Source organism: Arachis stenosperma, chromosome 9 (assembly GCF_014773155.1).
Source record: "Arachis stenosperma cultivar V10309 chromosome 9, arast.V10309.gnm1.PFL2, whole genome shotgun sequence".
NCBI classification, from domain to species: Eukaryota; Viridiplantae; Streptophyta; class Magnoliopsida; order Fabales; family Fabaceae; genus Arachis; species Arachis stenosperma.
Window position 1 is genome coordinate 83,502,307 of NC_080385.1, and position 10,568 is coordinate 83,512,874.

At 36.5% G+C, this 10,568-nt stretch overlaps 1 non-coding gene across 1 annotated transcript; it reads right to left on the reverse strand.

Annotated features, from left to right (window-relative positions):
* Nucleotides 1-3,414: 3,414 nt before the first annotated feature.
* On the reverse strand, nucleotides 3,415-3,522 carry LOC130953367 (small nucleolar RNA R71). The gene has a single exon (XR_009075537.1). It is a non-coding gene; the product is annotated as a small nucleolar RNA R71 (small nucleolar RNA).
* Nucleotides 3,523-10,568: the final 7,046 nt, after the last annotated feature.

The window sequence follows — 10,568 nt, forward strand, 5'->3', positions numbered from 1 at the left end:
AAACGCCAGAAACACGTCACAAACCAGAGTTAAACGCCAAAAACACGTTACAACTTGGCGTTTTAACTCCAAGGAAGGCCTCTACACGTGAAATCTTCATTGCTCAGCCCAAGCACACATCAAGTGGACCCTAAAAGTGGATTTCTGCATCTTTTACTTATCTCTATAACCCTAGTAACTAGTTTAGTATAAATAGGACTTTTCACTATTGTACTAGGCAGCTTTTGAGAGTTTAGTTTTATGCTATCTTAGACTCTTATGGGGGCTGGCCATTCGGCCATGCCTGGACCATTATCACTTATGTATTTTCAACGGTGGAGTTTCTGCACACCATAGATTAAGGTGTGGAGCTTTGCTGTACCTCGAGTATTAATGCAAAGTACTATTATTCTTCTATTCAATTCACGCTTATTCTTATTCTAAGATATCCATTCACACTCAAGAACCTGATGAATGTGATGATTATGTGACGCTCATCACCATTCTCACTTATGAACGTGTGCTTGACAACCACTTTCGTTCTACATGCAAATAAGCTTGAATGAATATCTCTTGGATTCCTTGATCAGAATCTTCATGGTATAAGCTATAATCCATTGGTAGCATTCTCTGTGGTATTCCGAGTAGGATTCAGGGATTGAATGACTGTGACGAGCTTCAAACTCGCGACTGTAGGACGCAGTGACAGATGCAAAAGGATAGTAAATCCTATTCCTACATGATCGAGAACCGACAGATGATTAGTCGTGCGGTGACAGCGCACCTGGACCATTTTCACTAAGAGGACGGACGGTAGCCATTGACAACGGTGATCCTGCAATATACAGCTTGCCATGGAAAGGAGTAAGAATGATTGGATGAAAGTAGTAGGAAAGCAGAGATTCAGAAGGAACACAGTATCTTCATGCGCTTATCTGAAATTCCCATCAATGAATTACATAAGTATCTCTATCTTTATTTTATGCTTTATTTATCTTTATATTCGAAAACCATTATAACCATTAGAATCTGCCTGACTAAGATTTACAAGATGACCATAGCTTGCTTCATACCAACAATCTCCGTGGGATCAACCCTTACTCACGTAAGGTTTATTACTTGGACGACCCAGTGCACTAGCTAGTTAGTTGTGCGAAGTTGTGAAGAATGTGTGAACCATGGTATTGTGCACCATGTTTTTGGAGCCGTTGCCAGGAATTGTTCGAGTTGTGAAAAGTATGAGTCACAATTTTGCCTATCAAGTTTTTGGCGCCATTGCCGGGGATTGTTCGAGTTTGGATAACTGACGGTTCATCTTGTTGCTCAGATTAGGTAATTTTCTTTTCAAAAATCTTTCAAAATTTTTTTTATTTGTTTTCGTTTTTTTCCAAAATTAATTTTCAAAAAATCCAAAAAAAATAAAAAAAATAAAATAATAAAATAATAAAATAAAAAAAAACCAAAATATTTTGTATTCCTTGTTTGAGTCTAGAGTCAATTTTTAAGTTTGGTGTCAATTGTATATTTTTTTTATTTTTCTCAAAAAATTTTGAAAATTCATGTATGTGTTCTTCATGATCTTCAAGTTGTTCTTGATGATTTTCTTTGTTTGATCTTTGCATTTTCATGTTGTGGGTCTTTTTTTGTTTTTCATATGCATTCTTGTTTTATTAGTGTCTAAACATGAAAAAATTTCTAAGTTTGGCGTCTTGCATGTGTTTCTTTTCTTAAAAATTTTTCAAAAATAAGTCTTGATGATCATCTTGATCTTCAAATTGTTCTTGGTGTTCATCTTGACATTCATAGTGTTCTTGCATGCATCATGTGTTTTGATTCATAATTTTTACGTTTTGAGTCATTAGTTGTTTTTCTCTCTCATCATTAAATTCAAAAATATCAAAAAATATCTTTCCCTTATTTTACTCATAATTTTCGAAATCTTTGGGTTGACTTAGTCAAAATTTTTTAAAATAAGTTGTTTCTTATTAGTCAAGTCAAGATTTCAATTTCAAAAATTTATCTGTTAAAAATCTTTTGCAAAATCAAATCTTTTTTCATTTTTTTCCTTGTTTATCGAAAATTTTCAAAAATCTTTTTCAAAACTTTTCAAAATCTTTTTCCTATCTTTATTTCATAATATTTCGAAATTAACACTAACAATTAATGGTTTGTTTCAAAAATTTCAAGTTTGTTACTTTCTTGTTAAGAAAGATTCAAACTTTAAATTTTAGAATCATATCTTTTGATTTCTTGTGAGTCAAGTCATTAATTTTGATATTAAAAATCAAATCTTTTTCAAAATAAATTTCAACCATATCTTTTCAATCATATCTTTTTTTCAAATCATATATTTTTCAATCAAATCATTTTCAATCATATCTTTTTCAAAAATTTGATTTCAAAAATCTTTTCTAACTTCTTATCTTTTCAAAATTGATTTTCAAATCTTTTTTTTTTCAATTAACCATTTAACTTTTTATTTGATTTTTAAAATTCTTATCTTTTTCAAAACTACCTAACTATTTCTCTCTCTTTAATTTTCGAAAATCATTAACTTCTTTTTCAAAAATCTTTTTATTTAACTAATTGTTTTAACTTTTAATTCTATTTCTTCTCTTAATTTTCGAACTCTAACAAAATTTTAAAATAAAAACAAAAAAAATATTTTCTTTTTCTTTTTAATTATTTTCAAAAATCCTCTCTCTCATCTCCTTCTATTTATTTATTTATGTACTAACACTTATCTTCTACTCATAATTCGAACCCTCTTCTCTTCTCTCTCTGTGTTCGAATTCTTCTCTTCTCATTCTCCTATTCTTATCTTCTTCTACTCACATAAAGGAATCTCTATAATGTGATATAGAAGATTCCATACTTTCTTTGTTTTCTTCTATCTCATATGAGCAGGAACAAGAAAAAGGGCAATCTTGTTGAAGCTGATCCTGAACCTGAAAGGACCATGAAGAGGAAGCTAAGAGCAGCTAAAGCACAATACTCTGAAGAGGACCTACTGAAATTTTCAAACAGGAAAAGGATATGGCAGCCGAACCCAACAACAATAATGCAAGAAGGATGCTTGGTGATTATACTACACCTACCTCCAATTTTTTTGGAAGAAGCATCTCAATCCCTGCCATTGGAGCAAATAATTTTGAGCTGAAGCCTCAATTAGTTGCTCTAATGCAACAGAACTGCAAGTTTCATGGACTTCCATTGGAAGATCCCTATCAGTTTTTAACTGAATTCTTGTAGATCTGTGATACTATTAAGACTAATGGAGTAGATCCTGAAGTCTACAGGCTCATACTTTTCCCTTTTGCTGTACGAGACAGAGCTAGAACATGGTTGGACTCACAACCTAAACATAGCCTGGACTCTTGGGATAAGCTGGTCACGGCCTTCTTGGCCAAGTTCTTTCTTCCTCAAAAGCTGAGCAAGCTTAGAGTGGATGTCCATACCTTCAGGCAAAAAGATGGTGAATCCCTCTGTGAAGCTTGGGAAAGATACAAGCAGTTGACCAAAAATTGTCCTTCTGACATGCTTTCAGAGTGGACCATTTTGGATATATTCTATGATAGTGTATCTGAGTTCTCTAAGATGTCACTGGACTATTCTGCAGGTGGATCCATTCACCTAAAGAAAACACCTACAGAAGCTCAAGAACTCATTGATATGGTTTCAAATAACCAATTCATGTACACCTCTGAGAGGAATCCTGTGAGTAATGGGACGCCTCAGAAGAAGGGAGTTCTTGAAATTGATGCTCCGAATGCCATACTGGCTCAGAACAGAATATTGACCCAATAAGTCAATATGATATCTCAGAGTCTGAATGGATTGCAAAATACATCCAACAGTACTAAAGAAGCATCTTCTGAAGAAGAAGCTTATGATCCTGAGAACCCTGCAATGGCAGAGGTAAATTACATGGGTGAAGCCTTTGGCAACACCTATAACCCTTCATGGAGAAATCATCCAAATTTTTCATGGAGGGATCCACAGAAGCAAGGCTTCAACAATAACAATGGTGGAAGAAACAGGTTTAGCAATAGCAAACTTTTTTCAGCATCATCTCAACAACAGACAGAGAATTCTGAGTAGAATCTTTCTAGCTTGGCAAACTTAGTCTCTGATCTATCTAAGGCCACTCTTAGTTCTATGACTGAAACAATGTCCTTCATTAGAATCTTGGAGGAACAAGTGAGTCAGCTGAGTAAGAAAATCACTGAAACTCCTCCTAGTACTCTCCCAAGCACTACATAAGAGAATCCAAAAAGAGAGTGCAAGGCCATTGATATAATCAAAATGGCCGAATCCAAAGAGGAAGGGAAGGACGTGAATCCCAATGAGGAAGACCTCATGGGATGTCTCCCAGACAGAAAGGAGTTTTCTATTGAGGACCTAAAGGAATCTAAGGCTCATATAGAGACCATAGAGATTCCATTAAACTTCCTTCTGTCATTCACGAGCTCTGAGAACTATTCTTCTTCTTAAGAGGATGACGATGTAACTGAAGAGCAAGTTACTCAATATCTAGGAGCCAACATGAAGCTGAATGCCAAGTTATTTGGTAACGAGACTTGGGAAGATGAACCTCCCTTGCTCATTAGTGAACTAAATACATGGGTTCAGCAAACTTTACCTCAAAAGAAACAAGATGCTGGTAAATTCTTAATACCCAGTACCATAGGCACCATGACCTTTGAGAAGGCTCTGTGTGACCTGGGGTCAGGTATAAATCTTATGCCACTCTCTGTAATGGAGAAACTAGGGATCTTTGAGGTACAAGCTGCAAGAATCTCATTAGAGATGGCAGACAAGTCAATGAAACAAGCTTATGGATTGGTAGAGGACGTGTTAGTGAAGGTTAAAGGCCTTTACATCCCTACTAATTTCCTAATCCTAGACACTGGGAAGTATGAGGATGAATGCATCATCCTTGGAAGACCCTTCTTAGCCAGAGCAGGAGTTGTGATTGATGTTGACAGAGGAGAGCTAGTCCTTCAATTGAATGGGGTCTACCTTGTGTTTAAAGCTCAATGATCTTCCTCTGCAACCATGGAGAGGAAGAATGAAAAGCTTCTCTCAATACAAAGTCAAACAAAGCCCCCACAATCAAACTCTAAGTTTGGTGTTGGGAAGCCACAACCAAACTCTAAGTTTGGTGTTGAAAAGCCCCCACATTTAAACTCTAAGTTTGGTGTTGGGAGGCCCTCATCATGCTCTGAACATCAGTGAAGCTCCATGAGAGCTCACTGTCAAGCTATTGACATTAAAGAAATGCTTATTAGGAGGCAACCCAATTTTTATTTATCTATACTTCTATTGTTCTTTTATGTTTTATTAGGTTTATGATCATGTGGAGTCATAAAACAATGGCAAAAATTAAAAACAGAATAAAAAACAGCAGAAGAAAAAGCACAATCTGAAGGAAGAGCTATCTGGCGTTTAAGCGCCAGAAACAAGAATCTGTCTGGCGTTAAACGCCAGAAACAAGCACCAAGCTGGCGTTTAACACCAGAAACAAGCATCAGGCTGGCGTTAAACGCCAGAAACAGGTTACATTTGGGCGTTTAACACCAAAAACAAGCATCAGTCTGGTGTTAAACGCCAGGATTGCATACAGAGGGCGTTTTACACGCCTAAAAGGTGTATGGATGAGAAATCCTTGACACTTCAAGATCTGTGGACCCCACAGGATCACCTCAGGATCTGTAGACCCCACAGGATCCCCACGTACCCCACTTCCCTCTTCTTCACATAATCTAATAACACTATGCCCTTCACTAATCACCTCAATCTCTCTTTCCCATGACCACTTCACCAATCACATCCATCCACTCTTCCCCAGAAACCCCCTACCTTCAAATTCAAAATCTCTTCTCCCCCTTGGTCGAAACCCACACCTCTCTCCCTCTCCTCCATATCTTCTTCTTCTTCTTCTATTCTTTCTTTTTTTGCTCGAGGTTGAGCAACATTCTAAGTTTGGTGTGGTAAAAGCATAGCTTTTTTGTTTTTTCATAACCATTGATGGCACCTAAGGCCAAAGAAACCTCAAGAAAGAGGAAAGGGAAGGCAATTGCTTCCACCTCTGAGTCATGGGAGATGGAGAGATTCATCTCAAAAGCCCATCAAGACCACTTCTATGAAGTTATGGCCAAGAAAAAGGTGATCCCTGAGGTCCGTTTTAAGTTCAAAAAGGGCGAATATCCAGAGATCCGACAAGAGATTAGAAGAAGAGGATGGGAAGTTCTCTCCAATCCTATGCAAATGCATGGATTACTAGGAACCATGATCAAAGCATGAACCCAAACCCAAAGAATTGGCTTACAATGGTTCAGGGGAAATGCTTAGATTTCAGTCCGGAGAACGTAAGGTTGGCATTCAACTTGCCTATGATGCAAGAAGACGCACGACCCTACACTAGAAGGGTCAACTTTGATCAAAGGTTGGACCAAGTCCTCATGGACATATGTGTGGAAGGAGCTCAATAAAAAAGAGACTCAAAAGGCAAGCCGGTTCAATTGAGAAGACTGGACCTTAAGCCTGTAGCTAGAGGATGGTTGGAGTTTATCCAACACTCCATCTTCCCCACTAGCAACCGATCCAAAGTAACTGTGGATCGGGCCATCATGATCCACAGTGTAACAACCCCGATTTTCGAGTACGCGGATCTTTTCTACAGGCACGAATTTCTCCGGAAGATCAGTAAAGGGATAACCTCTGCTGTATCATCAAGCATCTCAATCCTCATTGTTATTATGACATCTTTAAGCCAAAACCTCTTTTGAGGCAAGCTCAACAACGCGGCCACGGAGAACCTAGTTTTTGAACCGTATCGGTTAGGAGTTTTGATTCTAGTTTTCGTAAATAGGCTCAGTTTGACGAACCAGACTCGATTCATGAGAGAAGAAAGATAATAGTATAATATTATCATTATATTAGTATTAGAAGTTGCTTGAAAGATATTATAAGGTTACCTGGTCTGTTTTAGTTAAAAACAGGAAATCGGTTTAACCAGGTTTACAGTTTACTGGTGCAGCTTAGCACCAGCACTCTCTGATGACTTTAGCATTTCTATGGGCTCATCATACATGTTTTATTCTCATAATAAATATGTTACTAGTGTCATTTATGCTAGTAGCTCAGAAAATAATTTTTAGAGATATTTTTACAAGTGTTCCGATACACCTAGTTTTAGTTGTTATACACCTGAGATATTTTAATATTATTTTAATCCACCTCCAAGCCAACCAATCACAACTCACCTTACACCCCCAAGACCTCCAAGGCTGTCTCATTTCATCATGTTGGCCGAAAATAACAAGAGAGAAAAGAGAGAAACCTTCATGAACACTTAATCTTCAAAGCTTGATTTCTTCTGAACTAAAACTCAAATCAAAACTCCAATTTCACCAAAATGATCCTCTCTTCTTTCTCTACATAACCATATAACATATCAAGGCTGGAAATAAGGTGAGATGGCTGTCTCCCTCCCTCTTCAATTCAGTTTTCAAGGAAAACCATGTAAACATGTGTTTTCTTGATGTTTTTCCTTAGGAATCATGCTTAACTTGACTTGAGGGCCAAGAAACGTGAATTTCCAGCAAGTATAAGGTGAGATATCTCTTCCTAACATATTGAGTGAGATTTGGTCAGTTGAGATTTTTTGGATTTAAAGTTGTTCTTGATGTGATTTAGGAGGAAAAAGTGCTTAAGGACCACCTGAAAGTTTGATTGAATTAAGAGCAGCAAAACCAGGTAGGGTGTCACGAAATTAATCTTGATTATTTGTGTTTGAGATGTGTGAATGTTGTATTATTTGGTTGTGCTAAAAATTGGTTGCATTTATGATTGATTCTTGGTGAAAATTTGGTGAAATTCTGATGAAATTTAATGAAATTTAAGCTTTAAAGTTCATGTTCTTGGGCAGCTGGGAAAAACGAAACCCTAAGCTTAAATTGAGGTTCAATTTGTGTTGAAATCATGTAGAAAAGATGGGGTTTTAGTGGCTGCTAATTTATTATGAATTATAGTAAAAATCGGTTGCTGAAAAGACTGAAAAACGGGTAAAAACAGAGAAAGAATCTGAAGAATTTATGAAGAACATGAAGAACACTTTGAGTGTGATGAAGAACAATGAAGAACATGCCTTAGATCTTAAAAAGGGCAAGGAAGTAAAATTTTTGGTGTTTTAGGGGTTGTCTGGTAATTTTTGAAAGTTAGGGTGGTAAAAGTAGAAATATTAAAAGTTACGGGTGGTAAAAAGTGAATTTTAAAGGTTAAAGGTTAAAGTAAAGTTAATTTTCGAAAATATATTAATAAAATAATAAATAATAATAAAATATTAAATAATAATATTTAATTAAAAATAATATTTTAACAAAAATAATAAAATAATGCAGAAAAGGTAGTTTTCTGTAAAAGCTTTAGAAAGACAACTTTAAGTGCAGAATCTCATAATTACCTTCATAAAACACTTAGGGAGCGGTAAGAACATATTAGTGAGGCAAAGATAAAAGAAAGATAAAAAGTTAAAGGAAAGATAAAAACCAAAGAAAAAGTCTGTAAAGTTTTAACGACAGAAAACAGACAGAGATTAGTGAACGAACTAGGGCAACTTAGATAGTACTTGAGTTGTGACTAGGGTTAGGTATTATATGAAAAGTTAAACTGTTTCAGTATAGACTTAATGAACCTATACTTGGGACAGGCTAACTATTCAAACCGAAATTTACATAAGCTTTAAATACATATGTTAAGCAGAAAAACCAGAGCAGAGTAAAGAAATACAGAGAACAGAGTAACCAGAGCAGAATAGAGGGATACAGAGAAAAGAGTAATCTGAGCAAAGTAAAAAGACACAGAGAAGAGAGTAATGTGACAAAGAGAAATGGTTTGAGTTAAGATGTTGTAAAAGTAAAAGCTGTAGAGTTTGTATAGCATGATTGAACAGAGAAAGAAAGAGGTACAGCATAAGAATGTGAAAGTGATGATGAATAATGAGAAAGTTAATGAATGATGATAATGAGAATGATTATGTAAGAATCTGCTGCAGAGAGGCAGCCAAATAGATGGTGGTACGACCACTGAGAACGCTTTCCTGGGATACCTTGCTATAATGCTTTGCTGTAAGACAGAGGTTGCTTACAGAGGTATCAAGATGAATGTGCTCCTGTAAGACAAAGGTTGCTTATAGTGAGTGTGTTGTTGCTCCTGTAAGACAGAGGTTGCTTACAGTGAGTATGTTGTTGCTCCTGTAAGACAGAGGTTGCTTACAGTGAGTCTGTTGGGCGTATATCGGCTAATAAGTTTCGCCCTGTAAGACAAAGGTTGCTTGCAGTGGATATTGCCAACAAGAAAGCCTTATCCAGACAGAGGTTGCTGGGTAACGTCGGGAGCGGGTATGTAACCGACAGATGAGCTCATTACCTGCACTAGGGCTAGACATGCATCATACTTGGTTGTGCATTTTCTCTATTATGATTGTTGCATGAATGTATGCTTTCTTTGTTTGTATTCTATTCTCTGTGTTTGTGTCTGTGTTTTACTTTCTTGTATTCTTCTATTTGTGATCTTTTTCTGTTTTCTCTATTTTCTCTATTTATCTATCTTCTGTTTACTACTTCTCTATATTCTGCTATTAGTATGCTAAACAACACAAAATTAATGAACGTAACTAATAACCCCGGCCCTACTAAGAACTCCCTAGTTCTTACCCCTTCTCTCTCCTTTCCCCCTCCAGATGGAAGCATGAGTACCCTTCCGTAGTTCGCTGATGACCGTTCGTAAAGAGAATTCCGCTCTAGGTAGTCTTCTGAGTCTAGGGTGAATCTCTTTATCTATGTATATGTATATACTGTGAGACCAGCCAACGTCTGCACCCCGTTCGTATGCGCACTTTAACCTGAATCCTGTGTACGAGACTCCCGTTGTGTGGCTACTTGATAAGGTACCAGAGGGACGTCCTATGGCAATGTCTGATCGTGCAGAGGAATAGCAGATGATGTCCTACCTTTGGTGACGTTCACTTGACTTGAGTTTTGAAGACTTAAAACGTACTTTCCCTCGCTTTAGTAGTTTAGAGGGACTAGGCAAGTATAGAGTCTAGGCTAGCCTGGGTGCCAGCTTAGGGACTTCTTGAACAGGTCAGGACCTGGGATGTTGTGTATATATATATATATATATATATATATATATATATATATATATATGTATATAGATATTATTTAGCTATATCTAGGGGTGTTATAACTAAAAGTCTATACTCTAATAAAAGCTGGATCACTGAATTTTGTTAGCTGCTTGTGATGTATTTATGTGTGGTTGTTTATAACTATTTTATCTGTTATTATTTGTGAATTGATTATAAATGATTATGTTTATTAATCCAAATGTTTTAAAAAAAATACACCTCGCAAATTAACTATGCTTTTAACAACGAATCAGGCTCATATGATAAATAATAGATAATAACTAGGAAGACAAATTGGTAGCGCTCAGTTTCCGGTGTGTCCTAGGCGTACTGAAAATTGGGTCGTTACAATTTGGTATCAGAGCAGTTCGTTCCCAATAGAGCCTGGGGAGTG